The 25,413-nt window shown below is 47.1% G+C and overlaps 1 pseudogene; it reads left to right on the top strand.

The window, feature by feature from the left end:
• The window catches only part of LOC140191416 (keratin, type I cytoskeletal 19-like), a 112,279-nt pseudogene that overhangs the window by 50,956 nt on the left and 35,910 nt on the right, over window positions 1-25,413 (top strand).

Genomic DNA, 25,413 nt, shown 5'->3' with positions numbered 1-25,413 from the left:
GAAGTTTTCTGATGACTCTGCCATAGTTGGATGCATCAGCAAGGGAGATAAGGCTGAGTACAGGGCTACGGTAGGAAACTTTGTCACATGGTGCAAGCAGAATTATCTGCAGCTTAATGTGAAAAAGACTAAGGAGCTGGTGGTAGACCTGAGGAGAGCTAAGGTACCGGTGACCCCTGTTTCCATCCAGGGGGTCAGTGTGGACATGGTGGAGGATTACAATTACCTGGGGATACAAATTGACAATAAACTGGACTGGTCAAAGAACACTGAGGCTGTCTACAAGAAGGGTCAGAGCTGTCTCTATTTCTTGAGGAGACTGAGGTCCTTTAACATCTGCCGGACGATGCTGAGGATGTTCTACGAGTCTGTGGTGGCCAGTGCTATCATGTTTGCTGTTGTGTGCTGGGGCAGCAGGCTGAGGGTAGCAGACACCAACAGAATCAACAAACTCATTCGTAAGGCCAGTGATGTTGTGGGGATGGAACTGGACTCTCTGACGGTGGTGTCTGAAAAGAGGATGCTGTCCAAGTTGCATGCCATCTTGGACAATGTCTCCCATCCACTACATAATGTACTGGTTGGGCACAGGAGTACATTCAGCCAGAGACTCATTCCACCGAGATGCAGCACAGAGCGTCATAGGAAGTCATTCCTGCCTGTGGCCATCAAACTCTACAACTCCTCCCTTGGAGGGTCAGACACCCTGAGCCAATAGGCTGGTCCTGGACTTATTTCCTGGCATAATTTACATATTACTATTTAATTATTTATGGTTTTATTACTATTTAATTATTTATGGTGCAACTGTAACGAAAACCAATTTCCCCCGGGATCAATAAAGTATGACTATGACTACTATCTCGGATCCGGTCCTTGGCATTCTTAAGTGGGAGGGCGGACCGCCAGAGGCCGTGGTCCATGTAGGTACCAATGACATGGGTAGGATGAGTGACAAGGTTCTGCATTGGGAGTTCAGGGAGTTAGTTGCTAAGTTAAAGGACAGGACCGCCAGGGTTGTGATCTCAGGATTGCTACCCATGCCATGTGCTAGTGAGGCCAGAACTAGGAAGATTGTACAGTTTAATGCGTGACTAAGGAGTTGGTGTCGGAGGGATGGCAAAAGATTTTTGGATCACTGGGCTCTCTTCCAGGGAAAGTGGACCCTGTACAGAAGGGACGGTTTGCACCTGATCTGGAGGGGAACTAATATCCCAGCGGGAAGGTTTGTTAGTGCTGCACGGTGAGGTTTAAACTAGAGTTGCAGGGGGATGGGAACCAGAGTGCCAGAACAGTTAGTGGAGAGATGGTGGAGGCAGATGTTGGTAAGACATCAGACAAAGTCAGGAATCGAAAGGTTGAGCGTGGTGCGACTAGTGTCCTGAGCTGTCTGTATTTCAATGCAAGAAGTATCGTAGGAAAGGTGGATGATATTGCTGAAGATGCTGTAGCTGGTTTACAAACAGAGGCAATGTGTAGTGAGGAGAGGCTGTTGTTAGGGCAAAATTGCAGTCAACAGGATGAGTTGCAACGTAAAAGGTGGACAAAATCAGAAAGGATGAATACAGGACTGAAGGTGTTACATTTGAATGCACGCAGTATATGGAATAAGGTAGATGAACTTGTAGCACACTTGCAGATTGGCACATATGATGTTGTAGGCATCACTGAATCATGGTTGAAAGAAGACTATAGCTGGGAGCTTACTGTCCAAGGATACACGTTGTATCGAAAGGACAGGCAGGAAGGCGGAGAGGGTGGTGTTGCCCTGTTGGTTAAAAAAGAAATTAAATCAGATCATGAGAAAGAGGTGATGTAGGATCAGAAGGTGTTGAATCTTTGTGGATGGAGCTGATGAACTGCAAGGGCCAAAAGACCGTGATGGAAGCTCTATAATAGTAAGGATGTGGTCTACAAATTACAATGGGAGATTGAAAATGCATGCTGAAATACAATAGGCAAGAGGTATTTCAATGTGCAGGTAGATTGGGAAAATCAGATTGGTGCTGGATTTTAGGAGGGGGAGTTTTTAGAGTGCCGACAAGAATGCTTTTTGGAGCAGCTCATGGTTGAGCCCACAAGGGGATCGGCTACTCTCGATTGGGTGTTGCGCAATGAACCAGGATCGATAAGAGCCTTGACTTGCCTTGCGCCCTTAACTCCTGGTGGAGTCATCGGGGTGTCGTCACGTCGCACCAGTCTGTTCCATCTGTCGCGGTTGTGTGCCAGAGTCTGGGTTACCGCAAGTGTTTTTCCCTGTCCATTCTTTGATGTTGTCCGTCCATCTTTTCCTCTGTCTACCTGTCCTCCTTTTTCCCTCCACAGTTCCTTGTAGAACGGTCTTTGCAAGGCCACTGGATCTTGTTACGTGGCCGTACCATCTCAGCTTTCTTTTCTTCACCGTTGTGAGAAGGTCTTCATGGGGGCCAATGTGGTGCCGGATGGTCTTGCGGACCTGCTCGTTTGTGATGTGGTCCAAGTATGAGATGCCCAACATGTGGCGATAGCATCTCATTTCCAATGCCTGTATCTTCCCCTGTAGCTCTGCTGTGAGGGTCCATGTCTCACATGCGTACAGGAAGATGGAAAATACCAATGCACGCAGGAGTCTGATCTTGTACTTCATGGTGATGTTGCTGTCCCTCCATATGGTCTTCAGTTTGGATAGTGCAGTCATTGTCTGTGTGGTTCTTGCCAGGACTTCTGGTCTTGATCCTTCATCACTGATGATTGCCCCCAGGTATTTGAACTGCTGCACTGTCTCTCAAGTTTCTGACCATGGACTGAGATGTCTGTTGTGATGGCACCATTGGCATTTGCCATGAGCTTGGTTTTCTCGGCACTTATTTCCATTCCAAACTTTGTGGAGGCTGTCAAGGTTGGCCAGTTTGTCCTCTTTTCCTGCAAGTCCATCAATGTCGTCAGCAAATCTTCGGTTTGTGACATTCCTCCCTCCGATGCTGACTGTGCCCACATGATCTTCAAGGGGAACACTCTTGATCCATTCCAGGAAGACGTTGGAAGAGAGTAGGGGAGAGGAGGTAGACCTGACGGACTTCTACAGAGGTATGGAACCACTCCCCGATGGTGCCCTGAGCGAGCACTGCACTGGTTGTCTTGGCGTAAAGCTGATGAGTTGTATGAATCAGGTTCTGCCCCATGTTGAATTTCTTCATGGTGGCCCATAAGGCATCATGCCAGACTCTGTCAAACGCCGTCTTAAAGTCTATGAAGACGTGGTAGATCTCTCTCTGATGCTGAAGGTGTTTCTCACAGGGTGCGAAGGTTGAAAATCTGCCAAGTGGTACTTCTGCCCTTATGGAAGCCTGGTTCCTCGGCAATGATGTCTTCTGCCTGAGGTCTCAGTCTGTTCAAGATGATTCTGAGCATTACCTTGCTTGCATGGCTGATCAAACTGACAGTACGGTAATTCTAGCAAAGTTGGAGATTGCCTTTCTTGGGAAGTACATTGATCAGCGACTGAGTCCAAGGTGTCGGCCATTCACCTGTCCGCCAGATCTTATTGCAGATGGTGGTAAGCATGTCTATCATGGGCTCTCCTCCAGCCTTTTCAGCAGTTCAGCAGGGATGTTGTCAACTCCTGCTGACTTCCCACACTTCAGTGATCATATTGCAGCTTCAACTTCTTCACGCATGATTGGATCGTCATCCTCATTGGAAGATTCCTGCACATTCAGCATGCTTGGATCCCCCTTTGCTCTGGTAGTTGTACAGTTCTGAACAGTACTCTGGCCAGTTCCTCCTCTTTTCCTGCAAGTCGTCAGCAAATCTTAGGGTTGTGATGTTCCTCCCTCTGATGCCGACTGTCCCCACATGATCTTCAGGGGCAACACTCGTGATCAGTTCCAGGAAGACGTTGAAGAGAGTGGGGGGAAGGTGGTCATAATATGATGGCATTCATCCTGAAATTTGAGAAGCAGCAGCTAAAGTCAGATGTATCAGTATTACAGTGGAGTAAAGGGAATTATAGAGGTATGAGAGAAGAGCTAGCCGGAATTGATTGGAAAAGAACACTGGCAGGGATGATGGCAAAGCAGCAATGGCTGGAATTTCTGGAAGCAATTTGGAAGGCATAAGATTTATACATCCCAAAGAGGAAGAATTATCCTGAAGGGAAGGTGACTGTGGCTAACAAATAGTCATAGTCATACTTTATTGATCCCGAGGGAAATTGGTTTTCGTTACAGTTGCACCATAAATAATTAAATAGTAATAAAACCATAAATAATTAAATAGTAATATGTAAATTATGCCAGGAAATAAGTCCAGGACCAGCCTATTGGCTCAGGGTGTCTGACCCTCCAAGGGAGGAGTTGTAAAGTTTGATGGTCACAGGCAGGAATGACTTCCTATGACGCTCTGTGTTGCATCTCGGTGGAATGAGTCTCTGGCTGAATGTACTCCTGTGCCCAACCAGTACATTATGTAGTGGATGGGAGACATTGACCAAGATGGCATGCAACTTGGACAGCATCCTCTTTTCAGACACCACCGTGAGAGAACCCAATTCCATCCCCACAACATCACTGGCCTTACGAATGAGTTTGTTGATTCTGTTGGTGTCTGCTACCCTCAGCCTGCTGCCCCAGCACACAACAGCAAACATGATCGCACTGGCCACCACAGACTCGTAGAACATCCTCAGCATCGTCCGACAGATGTTAAAGGACCTCAGTCTCCTCAGGAAATAGAGACGGCTCTGACCCTTCTTGTAGACAGCCTCAGTGTTCTTTGACCAGTCCAGTTTATTGTCAATTCGTATCTCCAGGTATTTGTAATCCTCCACCATGTCCACACTGACCCTCTGGATGGAAACAGGGGTCACCGGTCCCTTAGCTCTCCTCAGGTCTACCACCAGCTGCTTAGTCTTTTTCACATTAAGCTGCAGATAATTCTGCTCACACCATGTGACAAAGTTTCCGACCGTAGCCCTGTACTCAGCCTCATCTCCCCTGCTGATGCATCCAACTATGACAGAGTCATCAGAAAACTTCTGAAGATGACAAGACTCTGTGCAGTAGTTGAAGTCAAGAGAAGTCAAAGCCAACATAAAAGTCAAAGAGAGGGTATATAATAAAGAAAAAATTAGTGGACAGCTAGAGGACTGGGAAGTTTTTAAAAACCAACAGAAGGCAACTAAAAGAGTCATTAAGAAGGTAAAGATGGAATATAAAAGTAAGCTAGCCAGTAATATTAAAGAGGATACCAAAAGTATCTTTGAGTACATAAAATGTAAAAGGGAGGTGAGAGTCGAGAGTAGAAAACGATGCTGGAGAGCTGGTAATGCAGGACAAGGAAATGGCAGACAAACTGAATAAGTATTTTGTGTCGGTCTTCACTGTGGAAGTCTGTAACAGTATGGTGGAAGTTCCAGGTGTCAGGGGTCATGAAGTGTGTGAAGTTACCATTACTAGGGAGAAGGTTCTTGAGAAATTGAAGGTAGTTAATCACCTGGACCAGATGGTGTGCACCCCAGAGTTCTGAAAGAGGTGACTGAAGAGATTGTAGAGGCATTAGTAATGATCTTTCAAGGATCACTAGATTCTGGAATGGTTCCAGAAAACTGGAAGATTGCAAATGTCACTCCACTCTTCAAGGAGCGAGAGGGGCAGAAGAAATGAAATTGTTGGACTGTTTGTCTGACTTCAGTGGTTGGGAAGATGTTGGCGCTGATTATTTAAGGACGAGGTCTCAGGGTACTTGGAGGCACATGATAAAATAGGCCACAGTCAACATGGTGTCCTCAAGGGAAAGACTTGCCTGACAAATCTGTTGGGAACTTTTTAAAGAAATAACAAGCAGGATAGACAAAGGAGAACCAGTTGATGTCGTGTCTTTGGATTTTCAGAAAGCCCTTGACAAGGTGCCACACACGAGGCTGCTTAAATAGCTACAAGCCCGTGGTATTACAGGGAAAGATTCTAGTATGGATGAAGCAGTGTCTGATTGGCTGGAGGCAAAGAGTGGAATAAAGGGAGCTTTTTTCTGGTTGGCGGCCAGTGACTAGTGAAGTTCTACAGGGGTCAGTGTTCAGACCAATTCTTTTGACGTTATATGTCAATGATTTAAATGATGGAATCGATGGCTTTGTTGCAAAGTTTGCGGTCGCTGTGAAGATAGGTGGAGCACATAGGTTTGAGGCTACAGAAGGACTTAGATTGGGGAAAAAGGGCAAAGAAATGTCAGATGGATTCCCGAAAGGTTCATTTGCAGGTTGAGTCTGTGGTGAGGAAGGCAAATGCAATGTTAGCATTCTTTTTTTTTTGTTTAGTGGCGGTTGGCAACCAGTTTTCAGTGCATTACCACCACCTGTTAGACTTGTGGTGTTTCAACCAAATATGTCCTGGAGTTCTCTACTTCAGACAATCTAGTTCAGCCTGTAGTTCTCTATTAGCATCATTCTGTAGTTGCAATTCCTTGTGGATGCTTAATGTGCTCGTTAGGTAATGCCGCAAACTGCTATTCTTCCCGAATTATGTCACATGTTTTCGTGTAGTTGCATTACCTCAATTACATTGATTTCATCTACATCACTTGTAAGACTAAAATCGTCTTGTTACAGAATAGTAATTATCGCACATTATACTTTTAAACTTCTTGTTTTTCCAAGTCTATCTGCTTTTCCAGGTTTTCCTTTTCTTGGAAAGCTGGTGCTTTCATGTTGGCATTCATTTCCAGAGTACTAGAATATAAAAGCAAGGATGTGGTGTTGAAACTTTATAGAGCACTGGTGGAGCCTCACTTGGAGTATTGTGAGTGAAAGTTTTGGGCCTCTTATCTTAGAAAGGATGTGCTGAAACTGGAGGGGGTTTAAAGGAGATTCACAAAAACAATTCCAGGATTGAATGGCTTGTCATATGAAGATCGTTTGATGGCTTTGGGCCTATTTTCACTGGAATTCAGAAGAATGAGGGGTGACCTGATTGAAACCCATCGAAAGGTGAACAGCCTGGATAGAGTGGATGTGGAGAGGATGTTTCCTACAGTGGGGGAGTCTAGGATCAGAGGACACAGATAGAGTGGATGTGGAGAGGATGTTTCCTACAGTGGGGGAGTCTAGGACCAGAGGGCACAGATAGAGTGGATGTGGAGAGGATGTTTCCTATGGTGGGGGAGTCTAGGACCAGAGGACACAGATAGAGTGGATGTGGAGAGGATGTTTCCTATAGTGGAGGAGTCAGGGACCAGAGGACACAGATATAGTGGATGTGGAGAGGATGTTCCCTATAGTGGGGGAGTCTAGGACCAGAGGACACAGATACAGTGGATGTGGAGAGGATGTTTCCTATAGTGGGGGAGTCTAGGACCAGAGGACACAGATAGAGTGGATGTGGAGAGGATGTTTCCTATAGTGGGGGAGTCTAGGACCAGAGGACACAGATAGAGTGGTCGTGGAGAGGATGTTTCCTATAGTGGGAGAGTCTAGGACCAGAGGACACAGATAGAGTGGATGTGGAGAGGATGTTTCCTATAGTGGGGGAGTCTAGGACCAGAGGACACAGATAGAGTGGATGTGGAGAGGATGTTTCCTATAGTGGGGGAGTCTAGGACCAGAGGACACAGATAGAGTGGTCGTGGAGAGGATGTTTCCTATAGCGGGGGAGTCTAGGACCAGAGGATACAGATAGAGTGGATGTGGAGAGGATGTTTCCTATAGTGGGGGAGTCTAGGACCAGAGGACACAGATAGAGTGGATGTGGAGAGGATGTTTCCTATAGTGGAGGAGTCAGGGACCAGAGGACACAGATATAGTGGATGTGGAGAGGATGTTTCCTACAGTGGGGGAGTCTAGGACCAGAGGACACAGATAGAGTGGATGTGGAGAGGATGTTCTCTATAGTGGGGGAGTCTAGGACCAGAGGACACAGATAGAGTGGATGTGGAGAGGATGTTTCCTATAGTGGGGGAGCCTAGGACCAGAGGATACAGATAGAGTGGATGTGGAGAGGATGTTTCCTATAGTGGGGGAGCCTAGGACCAGAGGACACAGCCTCAGAATAGATGAGGAGGAACTTCTTTAGGCAGAGAGTGGTAAATCTGTGGAATTTGTTGCCACAGAATACTGTGAAGGTCAGGTCTTTACGTATAGTTAAGGCAGAGGTTGATAGATTCTTGATTGGTCAGCGTATCAAGGGATACGGACAGAAGGGAGGAAATTGGGGCTGAGAGAGAAAATTGGATCAGCCATGATGAAATGGCAGAGTAGACCTGATGGGCTGAATGGCCTAATTCTGCTCCTTTATGGCCTTGTGGTCTATTGCTGTCTATTGAGGTAACTGCCTAAAAATTTTGCGCAGTACTGTGCAATTGACAAATAAAGCTAATCTTTTAATCATTAAAATTTGACAGGAAATCCTGTAATTTACCCTCTCATTTCTCCCCAGCAGCCACTCAGGAGGTTCAATTCTTTTTTATTTGTAATTTATTTTTTATTGAATTTCATCATCAAAAAAAATCCATAAGATGTATTTCAGATATTGTACATATATATCATATAGTCATATTTGTCACAAATCTCCACATAATGTTGATCTGAGGTATACACTTATAGAAAGGAGAGGAAAGAAAGAACAAGCAAAAGGAGAAAACTATGTACAAAGTAGGGAGTGATCTTTTTTTTTAAACAACATATTCATTGATTTGTGAGAATAAAATCAGGCCTATGAGGTGTTATGTAGTTGAACTATTTTTCTGAGCAGGAATCAAATTGTTCCAACTTATGATTAACAGATGCTGTTATCTTCTCCATTTTGTAAATGTCCATTGTAATTTCCATCCATACGTTTACAGTTGGGCTCTCCTCTGATAACCATTTCCTGGTAAGGGTCTTTTTACCAGCCACCAGCAGTATATTCATTAAACAGTTATCTCTTTTCAACTATTCTTGAGGTATATACCCAAAATATATGGTCTTACTTTCTAAGGGTATTTCACATTTAAAGTTGTCTTGTAGGGCATTATGTATCCCACTCCAATAGTCTTTGATAACGGGGCATTCCCAGAAAATATGATAATGGTTTGCATTTTGATTTCCACAATTTCTCCAGCAAGCAGTGGGGTTACTATCATAATGGGATTTCCGAGGGGGTGTAATAAAATATCCTATCAAGTTTTTCCACCCAAACTCCCTCCATTTCTGTGAACTGGTACACTTCCATTGATACCTCCATATTATTGTCCAGTCTTACTCAGATATTGTTATCCCTCCTTCCTTCTCCCATTTCGTTTTAATGTAGGAAGTTGAATGTGTTTTAAGATTTGACAAACCCTTATACACGCTTGAAATGATTCTACTACCGTTGTCTGAATTATATGCTTTTCTAAATAGCGCTATCAGACATGCACTTGCCTTGGTTACATTTTTAACCGTCCTATTAACATACTGTCACATCTGTAGATACCGATAAAAGTCTTGTTTTTCTAATAAATGTTTCTCTTTGAGCATTTCAAAACTGAACAGTGTTCCTTCTTTCATTATATTGCAAATAGCTGTTAATTCATTTAGCTGTTCAATCCTTAAATCTAACATCCAGATTATTCGGTGTAAAATCCGAGTCATCCAGTTTATTCGGTGTAAAATCCGAGTCATATACTCCCTCTAGTTTATATTCTTTTATAACAGTTTTCCATATTTTAAGAGTCCATTTCACCCACGGGTTATCAATAGTATTTATGTATCTTTGTAGGTTGTTATCAGCTGAAATTGCCTGTATGGGAATGGGAAGTATCCTCTCCTCAATTTTTTTCCATTGAGCGTTATATGATGGGTTGCACCAGCATATCACGGCTCTCAACTGTGCTGCAAAATAATAATCTCTAAGAGAAGGTAGGCCCCATCCCCCCTTTTCCTTGGTTAATTACAAAGTTTTGAGACAAACTCTAGGCCTTTTATCTTGCCATATAGATCTTGATAACATTTTGCTCCATTCATTGAATTGATTCTGATTAATCTCTATTGGTAGGATCTGAAAGAGATATAGTAGTCTGGGCAATATATTCATTTTAATAGACTCAATCCTTGAACTGAGACTAAAAAAAGGAATTAGGTTCCATCTTGTTATATCTTCCTTAATTTTTTTATATATAGGCTGATAATTGCATTCTGATAATTTTGCCAAATCTTTTGGCATAATGATGCCCAATTATGACAGACTCTGTTTCCCATGCCCAAGGATATCTACTTTCAATTTCTCTTGGTGGGCTATAGTCCATATGAAAGTAATTGGGTTTTATCTGTGTTGATCTTGTATCCTGATAATTAACCATATTGTTCAAAGGATTGCATCAATTTAGGGAAAGAGGATGTCGGTTGCCCGAGATAGATCAAAATGTCATCCACATAACAGGCCAATTTATGCTCTGTCCCTTTAATAGTAATTCCCCTTGATAGCTTCATTTTGTCTGATGTATTGAGCTAATGGTTCCAGATATAATGCGAAGAGTAGCGGTGACCATGCACAACCCTGTCTCGTGCCCCTTTCTAGGGTAAAACTATTTGATAAATATCCATTGATTTTAATCCTAGCAGTAGGATTGTCATATAGTGCCTGTATAGTTTTAATAATTGTGTCATGGAAACCAAATCGATGTAAAACTCTGTAAAGAAAATTCCGATTAACCGATTCAAATGCCTTTTCAGCGTCCATGCTTATCACTATTGCTTCGATTTTATTTTTTCGTGTATGATCCATAATGTGAAGTGTCCTTCGTATGTTGTCTTGTGTTTAGGAGGTTCAATTCTAGAGAAAGGCTGGTTATCAGTCTGATCAGACACGCAGCCCGATCCATATTTTGTCTAACAAAACATACCACCTGTTATCTGTGTCCTCCTAGTGATGGGTCGGACGTGGTAAGCTACGGGCAGTGGGACCTGGTGTCTAAGACTAAGACCATCTCCCTGAGCAGTGGCACCTCGTAGCCCCCTCATTCTGAAGCTGCCCTCTTTGATCCAGGCCCGATCACGGGACTCCCTCAGGCATCCCAACGCAAAACGTGGGTGCGCCGCGGACGAGTGAGGGGTGTGGCCCCCACGGAGTAGATATTTTCAGGAGTTCGAAGCATTGGTCGAGACAGAGAGTCTCTTTACAGCAAAGGTGTGTCACGGGCTCCAATGCACCCGGCATCGCTTACTGCGTCCGCTGCTCCCGGTGCAGCCTCCTCTATGTCGGTGAGACCCGTCGTAAATTGGTGGTGGGTGAGGGGAGGCCGCTTTGTCGAGCACTCTCAGCCATGAACGGGACTTCCCGGTGGCCACACCTTTTAACTTCGATTCCCATTCCCGTTCCGACGTGTCGCTCTTGTGCCAAGATGAGGCCACCCCTCGGTGGAGAAGCAACACCTTATATTCCGTCTGGGTAGCCTCCAACCTGATGGTGTGATGAACATCCATTTCTCTTTCCAGTGAACAAAATTCCTGCCCTTCTCCCTTTCTCTGACCTTTCACTTCCTCACACCTGCCTATGACTTCCTCCCTGGGTCCCCTCCTCCTTCCCTTTCGCCCGCGGTCCACTCTCCTCTCCTGTCAGATTCTCTCTTCTCCAGCCCTTGACCTTTCCCACCCTCCTGACTTCACCTGTCACCTTCCAGCTGGCTTTCGTCCCTCCCCCCCCCCCCACCTTTTCCTTCAGGCATCTTCCCCCTTCCTTCTCAGTCCTGATGAAGGGTTTCGGCCCCAAACATCGACTGTTTATTCATTTCCTAATACGCTCCTGATCTGCTGAGCTCCTCCAGCATTTTGTGTGTTGCTCTGGATTTCCAGCATCTGCAGAATCTCATTTAGCAGATAATTGCCTTGTTTTATAATAATTTCACATCATCATTATGTGCTGTGTCGTATGACATCGTCATTATCTGCTGTGTGTCATATGACATCGTCATTATGCGCACCTTGTCATATGACATCATCGTTAGGCGCGCCTTGTTGTATGATGAGTAGAGTCATAATCTTACCATGACCATGATTGTTCTTGGCAAATTTTCCTATGGAGGTGTTTGCCATCGCCGCCTTCTGGGCAGTGACTTCACAAGATGGGTGTTTCCTCCCAGCCATTATCAATACTCTTCAGAGATTGTCTGCCTGGCGTCAGTGGTCGCGTCACCAGGACTTGTGATCTGCACCGGCTGCTCACGGTTTCACCTGACCCTGATCGGGGGGCTGAGCAGGTGCTGCACCTTGCCCGAGGGTGACCTGCAGGCTGGTGGAGGGAAGGAGCGCCTCACACCTCCTTTGGCGGAGACGTATCTCCACCCCACCACCCAAAATGTGCATTAGGGCTATGAAAACAAAAACATGACACCATCTTAAAAATTTCTTCCCCCGGACAGTTAATCTTGATTAACCATTCTAGTGGGACCTCCCCACTCCCCTCTATTTGTACTGCCCTTTACATTGAAAACCCATTCTGGTATTTAAAGGCATTTCATTCCGAATCTATACTTTATACTTTATTGCCGCCAAACAATTGATACTAGAGCGTACAATCATCACAGCGATATTTGATTCTGCGCTTCCCGCTCCCTGGATTACAAATCGATAGTAAATATTAAAAATTTAAATTATAAATCATAAATAGAAAATGGAAAAATGGAAAGTAAGGTAGTGCAAAAAAAAAAAAACCGAGAGGCAGGTCCGGATATTTGGAGGGTACGGCCCAGATCCGGGTCAGAGGATACTTTATCCTCTGATGTCATAATTCGTATCTTTCTTTGCCTTTCTGTGGTGTTTTGTGCCCTGGCTGACATACTGGATAGACGTCAATAAGATGGAAAGAGTGCAGAGAAAGGTTACGAGGATGTGGCCGGCACTCGAGGACCCAGGTTATAGGGAAAGGCTGTGCTACAGGGCCGCGCTGATTGAACCAATCAGATCAGGAATCAAATACCCACTAAACTAATCCCTCGTGCCTACACACCCTTCCAATTCCTCAACATTGTTGTCACTGTCTCAGAGACTCTTGAACGCCACTATCGTGCTTGCCTCTGTCGCCACCATCACCACCCCGGGCAGCCACATCAAAATGAAACTTGGAAAGACGGTAAAGTACTATCAGTCTATCTATCTATCGAGACACAGCACGGAACAGACCCTTCCAGCCCTTGGAGCCGTGCCAGTCCGCAATCCGCTGATTTCATCCCAGCCTGATCGTGGGACAGTTTACAATGACTAATTTAGCAAATTTGCCGATGGCACAAAGCTGGGTGGCAGTGTGAAATGTGAGGAGGATGTTATGAGAATGCAGGGTGACTTGGACAGGCTGGGTGAGTGGGCAGATGCATGGCAGATGCAGTTTAATGTGGATAAATGTGAGGTTATCCACTTTGGTGGTAAGAACAGGAAGGCAGATTACTTCCTGAATGGTGTCAAGTTAGGAAAAGGGGAAGTACAATGAGATCTGGGTGTCCTTGTACATCAGTCACTGAAAGCAAGCATGCAGGTACAGCAGGCTGTGAAGAAAGTTAATGGCATGCTGGCCTTCATAACAAGGGGAATTGAGTATAAGAGCAAAGAGGCCCTTCTGCAGCTGTACAGGGCCCTGGTGAGACCACACCTGGAATATTGTGTACAGTTTTGGTCTCCAAATTTGAGGAAGGACATTCTAGCTATTGAGGGAGGCAGTGTAGGTTCACAAGGTTAATTCCCGTGATGGCGGGACTGTCATATTTTGAGAGATTGGAGCGACTGGGCTTTAGAATTTGGAAGGATGAGAGGGAATCTGATTGAAACATATAAGATTATTAAGGGATTGGACACGCTGGAGGCAGGAAACATGTTCCCGATGTTGGGGGAGTCCAGAGCCAGAGGCCACAGTTTAAGAATAAGGGGTAGACAACTTAGAACGGAGTTGAGGAAAAACTTTTTCACACAGAGGGTTGTGGTTCTGTGGAATGCTCTGCCTCAGAAGGCAGTGGGGGCCAATTCTCTGGATTCTTTCAAGAAAGAGTTAGATAGAGCTCTTAAAGATAGTGGAGTGAAGGGATACGGGGAGAAGGCAGGAAAAGGGTACTGATTGCGGATGACCAGCCATGATCACAGTGAATGGTGGTGCTGTCTCGAAGGGCTGAATGGCCTACTCCTGCACCTATTGTCTATTGTCTAAAGGCTAACTAGCCTACCAGCCGTTAGGTCTTTGGGCTGTGAGAGGAAACCGGGGCACCCAGGAGGAGAGCTGAGCGGTCAAGGGGAGAGACTGTGCAAGCTGCTTATGGGGGCGGCGGTGGGAATTGGACCCGGGTCTCCTGCAGTGTAAAACGTTGTGCGAACCACTCTTCTCCTGTGTTGAGGTGCTTCGAGAGGTTGATCGTGCCCAGAATCACCTCCAGGCAAAGCAAGGGGCCTGGATTATTATGATTATGAGGACACACTGACCCCTTTTATTGTCATTTAGTAATGCATGCATTAAGAAATGATAAAGATGTTTTTCCAGAATGATAGCGCGAAAACACATGACAAACCAACTTAAAAACTAACAAAAGCCACATAATTATAACATACAGTTACAACAGTGCAAAGCAATACCGTAATTTGTTAAGAACAGACCATGGGCATGGTAAAAAAAAGTCTCACAGTTTCTCGAAAGTCCTATCACCTCACGCAGACGGTGAACCTCCAGCGCCGCCAACTTGTCGATGCAGCATCCCGGAAGCACCCGACCACAGTCCGACTCTGAGTCCGTCCGAAAACTCCGAGCCTCCGACCAGCTCTCCGACACCGAGCACCATCTCTGCCGAGCCCTTCGACCCCGGCCCCGGCAACAGGCAACAGGCAGAGCCGAGGATTTGGGGCCTTCCCCTCCGGAGATTCTCGATCGCACAGTGGCAGCGAAGCGGGCATTTCAGAAGTTTCTCCAGATGTTCCTCTGCGCTTCTCACAGCTGTCTCCATCAAATCAGGATTGTGCACGGCTCCCTAGTTACACATATCGATATCATTCGGTACGGCCACGAGCGCTGTATCGCACCGCCATCTTCTCCTTCCTCCTTAACTATCAAAATGTCCTGAATGCTGCAGGTTGCCTATCGCCACGATAAGTCTACGGCCTCACTCGCCCTCCCCTCGGCCTCAAATCTCCTCGATTAATAGTAATACTAAAGTCAGGCGGCTCTTTATTGAACGCAGAGCTGTCATCAGCACAATCGTACCCTCAGCTCTAATCCACAAGCTCCAAAATCCGGGCCTCCGTACCTCCCCCTGCATCTGGATCTTTGGCCTCCTTACCGTCCGACCGCAGTCTGTGCAGACGTCTCCTCCTCGCTGACGGGCAACGCTTGGCGCGCCTAGCCCACTGCTCTACTCTCTCTCTCTACACCCGCAACCGTGCGGCGAGGCACAGCTCAAATACCGTCCGTAAATTTCACGACGAGGCGACCTTCGAACTTCGGATGGTGACGAGGGTCGGGGGGGGTGCGGACGGGAGTGAGAGGGATCAGCTGGTTGGGTGATGTCGCAACGGCCACCTTGCATCCGACGCCTGTAAGACCTGATGGTGGACTTCGGGAAGGGGAAGTCCAGGTAACACACCTCACCCGCAAAGGGTGAGCACTTTCATGTTCCTGGGTGCCAACACCTCCGAGGATTTATCCTGGACCCAACATATCGATGCTATTACAAATGTAAGGGGTTTCTTCTTTTATGTTACTGTGTATGGTAATCAAAATGGCTTCTTTGTTATGTTAAGTGCTGATGAAGTCTCTAGCTAGCACTTTGTTTGGGTTATAACAGAGCGAATGAAGCAATGGGTGTCCATGTTATTCTTTCTGGGGGGAATATGCTGTCTCTTATGGCTGGGAACCAGAGGGTTTTTGGCGGGGAGGTTGGAGGAGAGACCGTGAGGACGACGGACGTGCGGGGAAAGCTGGGGCTGATCACTGCGGGTGGTGCCGTGCTGCCAGTCGAAGGGGTCCAGGTGGTCCCAAAGAGGTCCCCGCGCTCTAACGTGTGCACGGAGAAACTGAACTTTGATAAGTCTGGCACCTTTTCCGTTCCTTTTTGTATTGAACTTCTATTAATCTCATAGATTTAGTAATATCTATAAAGTGTAATTGGTAAAACGTACATTGTGGGCACGTGGCCAAGTGGTTAAGACATTGGACTAGCGACCTGAAGGTCGTGAGTTCGAGCCTCGGCCAAGGCAGCACGTTGTGTCCTTGAGCAAGGCACTTAACCACACATTGCACTGCGACGACACTGGTGCCAAGCTGTATGGGTCCTCGTGCCCTTCCCTTGCACAACATCGGTGGCGTGGAGAAGGGAGACTTGCAGCATGGGCAACTGCCGGTCTTCCATACAACCTGCGCCCTGGAGACAAGGTGGGCAGCAGACGGGGTTTCCCCGAGATAAATACGAGCCAATATAGCTGAGCGTTACGCAAAGGAGGCACAATAGTGGCTATATTTCCTCGAGTTTCAGGAGATTTGGTTATGTCACCAAATACTCTCACAAATTTCAACAGATGTACCGTGGAGAGCATTCTGACTGGCTGCATCACCATCTGGTACGGAGAGGCCACTGCACGGGGATCGAAAAAATCTGAAGAAACTTGTAAACTCAGCTCCCATCATGGGAACCAGCCTCCTCCAGTGGTCAGGACATCTTCAAAAGGTGATGCCTCGAAACGGTGCCACCCCCATGATGAAGGACCTCATCGCGCAGGACGTGCCCTCTTCTCACTGCTGCCATCAGGGAGGAGGTACAGGAGCCTGAAGACACACACTCAACGATTCAGGAACAGCTCCTTCCCCTCTGCCATCAGGGAGGAGGTACAGGAGCCTGAAGACACACACTCAACGATTCAGGAACAGCTTCTTCCCCTCTGCCATCAGGCAGGAGGTACAGGAGCCTGAAGACACACACTCAACGATTCAGGAACAGCTTCTTCCCCTCTGCCATCAGGCAGGAGGTACAAAACCCCTAAAACCCTCACTAATTTTTATAGATGCACTGTAGAAAGCATTCTTCTAGGGTGCATCACAACCTGGTATGGAAGCTGTCCTGTCCAAGACCGGAAGAAGCTGCAGAAGATCGTGAACACGGCCCAGCACATCACACAAACCAATCTTCCGTCCGTGGACTCACTTTACACCGCACGCTGTCGGAGCAGTGCTGCCAGGATAATCAAGGACACGACCCACCCAGCCAACACACTTTTCGTCCCTCTTCCCTCCGGGAGAAGGCTCAGGAGCTTGAAGACTCGTACGGCCAGATTTGGGAACAGCTTCTTTCCAACTGTGATAAGACTGCTGAACGGATCCTGACCCGGATCTGGGCCGTACCCTCTAAATATCCGGACCTGCCTCTCGGTTTTTTTTGCACTACCTTACTTTCCCTTTTCTATTTTCTATTTATGATTTATAATTAAATTTTTTTAATATTTACTATCGATTTGTAATCGGAGCGGGAAGCGCAGAATCAAATATCGCTGTGATGATTGTACGCTCTAGTATCAATTGTTTGGTGACAATAGAGTATAAAGTATAAAGGAGCCTGAAGACACACACACTCAACGATTCAGGAACAGCTTCTTCCCCTCTGCCATCAGGGAGGAGATACAGGAGCCTGAAGACACACACACTCAACGATTCAGGAACAGCTTCTTCCCCTCTGCCATCAGGGAGGAGGTACAGGAGCCTGAAGACACATACTCAGCGATTCAGGAACAGCTTCTTCCCCTCTGCCATCAGGGAGGAGGTACAGGAGCCTGAAGACACACACTCAACGACTCAGGAACAGCTTCTTCCCCTCTGCCATCAGGGAGGAGGTACAGGAGCCTGAAGACACACACTCAATGATTCAGGAACAGCTTCTTCCCCTCTGCCATCAGGGAGGAGGTACAGGAGCCTGAAGGCACACACTCAATGTATTGCCCTCTGCCATCAGGTTTCTGAATGGACAATGAACCCATGTGCACGACCTTAACATTTATTTTGCTTTTTTCCTCTCGGATTTAAATTAATTTTATACAGAACGGGTCAAAATTCAGAGGCACATGTACAGTATCTAGCTGGGTTGCCTGAGACTGTATCTGTCAGCGTGGAGCGGAGAGCGAGTTTGTAAATCTGGCGGGAGCAGAGGATGTTGGGAATGACGAGGGTGGGGCGCCGCGGTAGGGGTGTGGGACAGGTGGCAGAGAAGGAGTGTCGGGGCAGTTGGGGGGTGCAGATGGACCCAGAGCCCTGAGACACCAGGCAAGGTCATTTGATTCCAAACAATTGGTTTATTGACCATTACAAAATATCTCTCCGGTGTTTCCCACTCCCTCCCCTCGCCCTTCCCCTTTTCCCAACCGTGATTCCCCTCTCCCTGTCCCCCTTCCCCTCTCTCAGTCCACAGCAGAGACCCAGATCAGAATCAGGTTTATCATCATACACATGAAATTTGTGTTTGTTTTTGCCGCAGCAGTACAGTGCAATGGATAAAATTACTACTGTCCTATGTGCAAAGGTCTCAGGCACCCTTGCTATAGATAGACTTTAGCACCGTTTGGTAAATATTTAGATTTTGTTATTGTGTATTGCAATGTACTGCTGCTACAAAACAACAAATTTTATGACCTACTGCTTCCCTGGGCACCTACGCTCCGTCCGCCAGAAGATTTAACTCCGCTTCCCATTCCCATTCCAACAGCCACTCCGTGGCCTCCTCCACTGTCGCGGCGAGGCCACACTCGGGTCGGAAGAGCGACACCTTATACTCCGTCTGGGTAGCCCCCAACCTGATGGCATGAGCGTCGCTTTCTCCAACTTCCGGTCACGGCCCCACCTCTCCCCATCCCCATTTCCCTCTCTCCCTGATCTCCTTACCTGCCCATCACCTCCCTGTGGTCACTCACAGCACGCTGGGGGAACTCAGCAGGTCGGGCAGCACCCGTGGAAACGATAAGTCGACGTTTCGGGCCGGATCCCTTCGTCAGGACTGTAGAGGGAAGGGGGGAGAGGCCCTATAAGGAAGGTGGGGAGCAGAATTTATAGGGCCTCTCCCCCCTTCCCTCTACAGTCCTGACGAAGGGTCTCGGCCCGGAACGTCGACTGTTCGCTCTTTTCCATAGGCGCCGCTGAGCTCCCCCAAGCTCCTTGAGGCTGATTCTGGTTTTTGAAAGGGGGGGGTGGGGGCGGCTTCGCGCGGGAAGGCGGGGGAAGGGTGCTGGGCGTGCTCCGCGACAGAACGCTGACGGGTCCGTTGTGGATTTGCAGCGGAAGGGTTTGGAGCGCTCGCTCCGCGCGACCGAGCAGAGGCACGAGCGGCGGGTGAGGGACCTGGCGGGCGTCGTCGAGGAGCTGGAGGGCGAGCTGAGGGAGGTCAGGACGGACATCAGGCGCCAGGTCTGGAAGCACGAGTTGCTGCTCAACACCAAGATGAGGCTGGAGGGGGAAATAGCGAGGTACCGCGGCCTCCTCGACGGAGAGGAGGGAAGGTGAGTGCTGGCAACCTGCCGTCCTGCTTTGCAGGAATGGAACATCGTGCTCATGCTTGCTATTGTAGGACCACAAGACCAGAGGAGCAGAATTAGGCCATTCAGCCCATCGAGTCTGCTGGACCGTTCCATCATGGCTGATTCATTATCCCCCTCAAACGCCTCCTCCTGCCTTATCCCGGTAACCTTTGACACCCTGACGAATCAAGAACTTCCCCCAAGATGACCACAACCTTGGGTTAGGAGGCTTTCAATAGACAATAGGTGCTGGAGTAGGCCATTCGGCCCTTCGAGCCAGCACCGTGATCATGGCTGATCATCCACAATCAGTATCCAGTTCCTGCCTTATCCCCATAAGCTTTGATTCCGCTATCTTTAAGAGCTCTATCCATCTCTTTCCTGAAAACATCCAGAGACTTGGCCTCCACAGCCTTCTGGGGCAGAGCATTCCATATATCCACCACTATCTGGGTGAAAAAGTTTTTCCTCAACTCCGTTCTAAACGGCCTACCCCTTATTCTTCAACTGTGGCCTCTGGTTCTGGACTCACCCATCAGCGGGAACATGTTTCCTGCCTGCAGCGTGTCCAATCCCTTAATAATCTTATATGTTTCAATAAGATCCCCTCTCAGCCTTCTAAATTCCAGCGTATACAAGCCCAGTCGCTCCAACCTTTTGACATATGACAGTCCCGCCATCCCGGGAATTAACCTTGTGAACCTACGCTGCACTCCCTCAATAGCAAGAATGTCCTTCCCCAAATTTGGAGGCCAAAACTGCACACAGTACTCCAGGTGTGGTCTCACCAGAGCCCTGCACAGCTGCAGAAGGACCTCTTTGCTCTTATACTCAATTCCCCTTGTTATGAAGACCAGCATGCCATTAGCTTTCTTCACTGCCTGCTGTACTTGCATGCTTGCTTTCGTACTTCAATAACCCGGAGAGCTGTGCTGGCTGGAGTCAGGGCTTTATGCTTTAGCTCTTGGCAGGGTTGCTCATGTCAAACAGGTCAAAGGGTAGAGGTCAGACTAAGAGAGGGCCACTGGCTCCCGACAGATTTGGGGGGGGGGGGGCAACAACCCTGATTGGTCAAAAGAAAATTGTTACAGAAACAGCAATGAAGATTTATTCTATATAGTCAAAGACTAACAGAGGTGGAGAACCTTCATTGCTGCCTGAAACGCCAGAGGTGTAACAGGCAACTAGTTCATAATAACCAAGAACCAGTTGACCTCTGCTTTAAATATAGCCAATGACTTGGCCTCCACAGCCGCCTGTGACAAAAGGATTTCACAAATTCACTAACCGTTAGTTAAAGAAGTTCCTCCTCGTCTCTATTCTAAAGGGAACGTCCTTCTATTCTGAGGCTGTACCCCCTGGTCCCAGACTTGCCCACGATTGGAAGCAGGATGTATGTGTTTAGGTGTTTTTTATGATTATTATGTTCTTTATACTCTTGTAGGTTTTTTGTGCTGCACTGTGTACAGAGTAAAAATTATACCGTTCTCCTTAGGCTTGTGTGCAAGCAATAATATCTGACCCTCTTGTTTGTCGATTCGTTGGTTTATTAAATGCAAAGTTTGCCCCTTACACAGAAGTTGCTCATGAGGCTATTCTGTGCAGTTTTTTCATAAAACCTTTTGCTTCTTTTTTCTTCTACTTTGAATGCCTGCGCGAAAATAAACTTCGGAATACGATACGGCAAAGTATATGTACTCAGAATGTAAAATTATTTTGACCTTCGAACTTGCATATGACAGAGTCAATAGAGAGGGAGTGAACTGTCCCCACCATGACCTTGTTCATCAGACTGGGATTGATATCTCCCCACCATGACCCTGTATATCAGACTGGGATTGATATCTCCCCACCGTGACCCTGTGTATCAGACTGGAATTGACGTCTCCCCACTATGACCCTGTATATCAGACTGGGATTGACGTCTCCCCACCGTGACCCTGTATATCAGACTGGGATTGACGTCTCCCCACCGTGACCCTGTATATCAGACTGGGATTGACATCTCCCCACCGTGACCCTGTATATCAGACTGGGATTGACGTCTCCCCACCGTGACCCTGTATATCAGACTGGGATTGACTTCTCCCAACCGTGACCCTGTATATCAGACTGGGATTGACGTCTCCCCACCATGACCCTCTGTATCAGACTGGGATTGACGTCTCCCCACCATGACCCTGTGTATCAGACTGGGATTGACGTCTCCCCACCATGACCCTGTGTATCAGACTGGGATTGACGTCTCCCCACTATGACCCTGTATATCAGACTGGGATTGACGTCTCCCCACCGTGACCCCGTATATCAGACTGGGATTGACGTCTCCCCACCGTGACCCTGTATATCAGACTGGGATTGACTCAGCCTTTTCTCCTTGGAGCAACGGAGGATGAGAGGTGACCTGATAGAAATGTATAGGATGATGAGAGGCATTGATCGTGTGGATAGTCAGAGGCTTTTTCCCAGGGCTGAAATGGTTACCACAAGAGGACATAGGTTTAAGGTGCTGGTGAGTAGGTACAGAGGACATGTCATAGAACATAGAATAGTACAGCACAGTACAGGCCCTTCGGCCCACAATGTTGTGCCGACCCTCAAACCCTGCCTTCCATAAGCCCCCACTTTAAATTCCTCCGTATACCTGTCTAGTCTTCTCTTAAACTTCACTAGTGTATCTGCCTCCACCACTGACTCAGACAGTGCATTCCACGCACCAACCACTCTCTGAGTAAAAAACCTTCCTCTAATATCCCCTTGAACTTCCCACCCCTTACCTTAAAGCCATGTCCTCTTGTATTGAGCAGTGGTGCCCTGGGGAAGAGGCGCTGGCTATCCACTCATCTATTCCTCTTATTATCTTGTACACCTCTATCATGTCTCCTCTCATCCTCCTTCTCTCCAAAGAGTAAAGCCCTAGCTCCCTTAATCTCTGATCATAATGCATACTTTCTAAACCAGACAGCATCCTGGTAAATTTCCTCTGTACCCTTTCCAATGCTTCCACATCCTTCCTATAGTGAGGCGACCAGAACTGGACACAGTACTCCAAGTGTGGCCTAACCAGAGTTTTATAGAGCTGCATCATTACATCGCGACTCTTAAACTCTATCCCTCAACTTATGAAAGCTAACACCCCATAAGCTTTCTTAACTACCCTATCCAACTGTGAGGCAACTTTCAGGGATCTGTGGACATGTACCCCGAGATCCCTCTGCTCCTCCACACTACCAAGTATCCTGCCATTTACTTTGTACTCTGCCTTGGAGTCTGTCCTTCCAAAGTGTCCCACCTCACACTTCTCCGGGTTGAACTCCATCTGCCACTTCTCAGCCCACTTCGGCATCCTATCAATGTCTCTCTGCAATCTTTGACAATCCTGTACACTATCTACAACACCACTAACCTTTGTGTCGTCTGCAAACTTGCCAACCCACCCTTCTAACCCCACATCCAGGTCGTTAATAAAAATCACGAAAAGTAGAGGTCCCAGAACAGATCCTTGTGGGACACCACTGGTCACAATCCTCCAATCTGAATGTAGTCCCTCCACCACCACCCTCTGCCTTCTGCAGGCAAGCCAGTTCTGAATCCACCTGGCCAAACTTCCCTGGATCCCATGCCTTCTGACTTTCTGAATAAGCCTACCGTGTGGAACCTTGTCAAATGCCTTACTAAAATCCATATAGATCACATCCACTGCACTACCCTCATCTATATGCCTGGTCACCTCCTCAAAGAACTCCCTTCACGATCTGCCCTTCACAAAGCCATGCTGACTGTCCCTGATCAGACGATGATTCTCTAAATGCCTATAGATCCTATCTCTAAGAATCTTTTCCAACAGCTTTCCCACCACAGACGTAAGGCTCACTGGTCTATAATTACCTGGACTATCCCTACTACCTTTATTGAACAAGGGGACAACACTTGCCTCCCTCCAATCCTCCGGTACCAGTCCCATGGACAACGAGGACATAAAGATCCTAGCCAGAAGCTCAGCAATCTCTTCTCTCACCTCGTGGAGCAGCCTGGGGTATATTCCATCTGGCCCTGGGGACTTATCTGTCCTAATGTATTTTAACAACTCCAACACCTCCTCTCCCTTAATATCAACATGCTCCAGAACATCAACCTCACTCATATTGTCCTCACCATCATTAAGTTCCCACTCATTGGTGAATACCGAAGAGAAGTATTCATTGAGGAACTCGCTCACTTCCACAGCCTCCAGGCACATCTTCCCACCTTTATCTCTAATCGGTCCTACCTTCATTCCTGTCGTCCTTTTGTTCTTCACATAATTGAAGAATGCCTTGGGGTTTTCCTTTACCCTACTCGCCAAGGCCTTCTCATGCCCCCTTCTTGCTCTTCTCAGCCCCTTCTTAAGCTCCTTTCTTGCTTCCCTATATTCTTCAATACACCCATCTGATCCTTGCTTCCTAAACCTCATGTATGCTGCCTTCTTCCTCCTGACTAGATTTTCCACCTCACTTGTCACCCATGGTTCCTTCACCCTACCATTCTTTATCTTCCTCACCAGGACAAATTTATCCCTAACATCCTGCGAGAGATCTCTAAACATCGACCACATGTCCATGGTACATTTCCCTGCAAAAACATCATCCCAATTCACACCTGCAAGTTCTAGCCTTATAGCCTCATAATTTGCCTTTCCCCAATTAAAAATTTTTCTGTCCTCTCTGATTGTATCCTTTTCTATGATAATGCTAAAGGCCAGGGAGCGGTGGTCACTGTCCCCCAGATGCTCACCCACTGAGAGATCTGTGACCTGACCCAGTTCATTACCTAGTACTAGATCTAGTATGGCATTCCCCCTAGTTGGCCTGTCCACATACTGTGACAGGAATCCATCCTGGACACACTTAAACTCTGCCCCATCTAAACCCTTGGAATTAATCAGGTGCCAATCAGTATTAAGGAAGTTAAAGTCACCCATGATAACAACCCTGTTATTTTTGCACCTTTCCAAAATCTGCCTCCCAATCTGCTCCTCTGTATCTCTGCTGCTACCAGGGGGCCTATAGAATACCCCCAGTAAAGTAACTGCTCCCTTCCTGTTCCTGACTTCCATTCATACTGACTCAAAAGAGGATTCTGCTACATTACCCACCCTTTCTGTAGCTGTAATAGTATCCCTGACCAGTAATGCCACCCCTCCTCCCCTTTTTCCACCCTCTCTATCCCTTTTAAAGCACAGAAATCCAGGAATATTGAGAATCCATTCCTGCCCTGCTGCCAGCCAAGTCTCTGTAATGGCCACTACATCATAATTCCATGTATGTATCCAAGCTCTCAGTTCATCACCTTTGTTCCTGATGCTTCTTGCATTGAAGTACACACATTTCAGCCCTTCTACCTTACTGTCTTTACACTGTTTATTCTGCTTCTCTTTCCTCAAAGCCTCTCTGTATGTCAGGGAGAGGTTTTTTACTCAGAGAGTGGTGAGTGCAAAGAATGGGCGGCCAGCAACGGTGGTGGAGGTGGATACAGTAGGGTCTTTTAAGAGACATTTAGTTAGGTACATGGAGCTTAGTAAAATTGAGGTCTGTTGGTAAGCCGAGTAATTTCTACGGTAGGGACATGTTCAGCACAACTTTGTGGGCCGAAGGGCCTGTATTGTGCTGTAGGTTTTCTGTGTCTCTATGATGTCTCCCCACCTTGACCCTGTATATCAAACTGGGTTTGTTGTCTCCCCATTATGACCTTCGGTATCAGACTGGGATCATGTCTCCCCACCGTAAACTTGTATATTGGACTGGGATTGATGTCTCTTCACTCCTGTGACCTTGTGTATCAGACTGGGATTGATGTCTCCCCACCGTGACCCTGTATATCAGACTGGGATTGACGTCTCCCCACCGTGACCCTGTATATCAGACTGGGATTGATGTCACCCCACCATGACCCTGTATATCAGACTGGGATTGACGTCTCACCACCATGTC

The sequence above is a fragment of the Mobula birostris genome, chromosome X (genome assembly GCF_030028105.1).
Source record: "Mobula birostris isolate sMobBir1 chromosome X, sMobBir1.hap1, whole genome shotgun sequence".
Taxonomy (NCBI): domain Eukaryota; kingdom Metazoa; phylum Chordata; class Chondrichthyes; order Myliobatiformes; family Myliobatidae; genus Mobula; species Mobula birostris.
The sequence above is the reverse complement of the archived record's forward strand: the minus strand, read 5'-3'. Positions and strand labels throughout refer to the sequence as shown.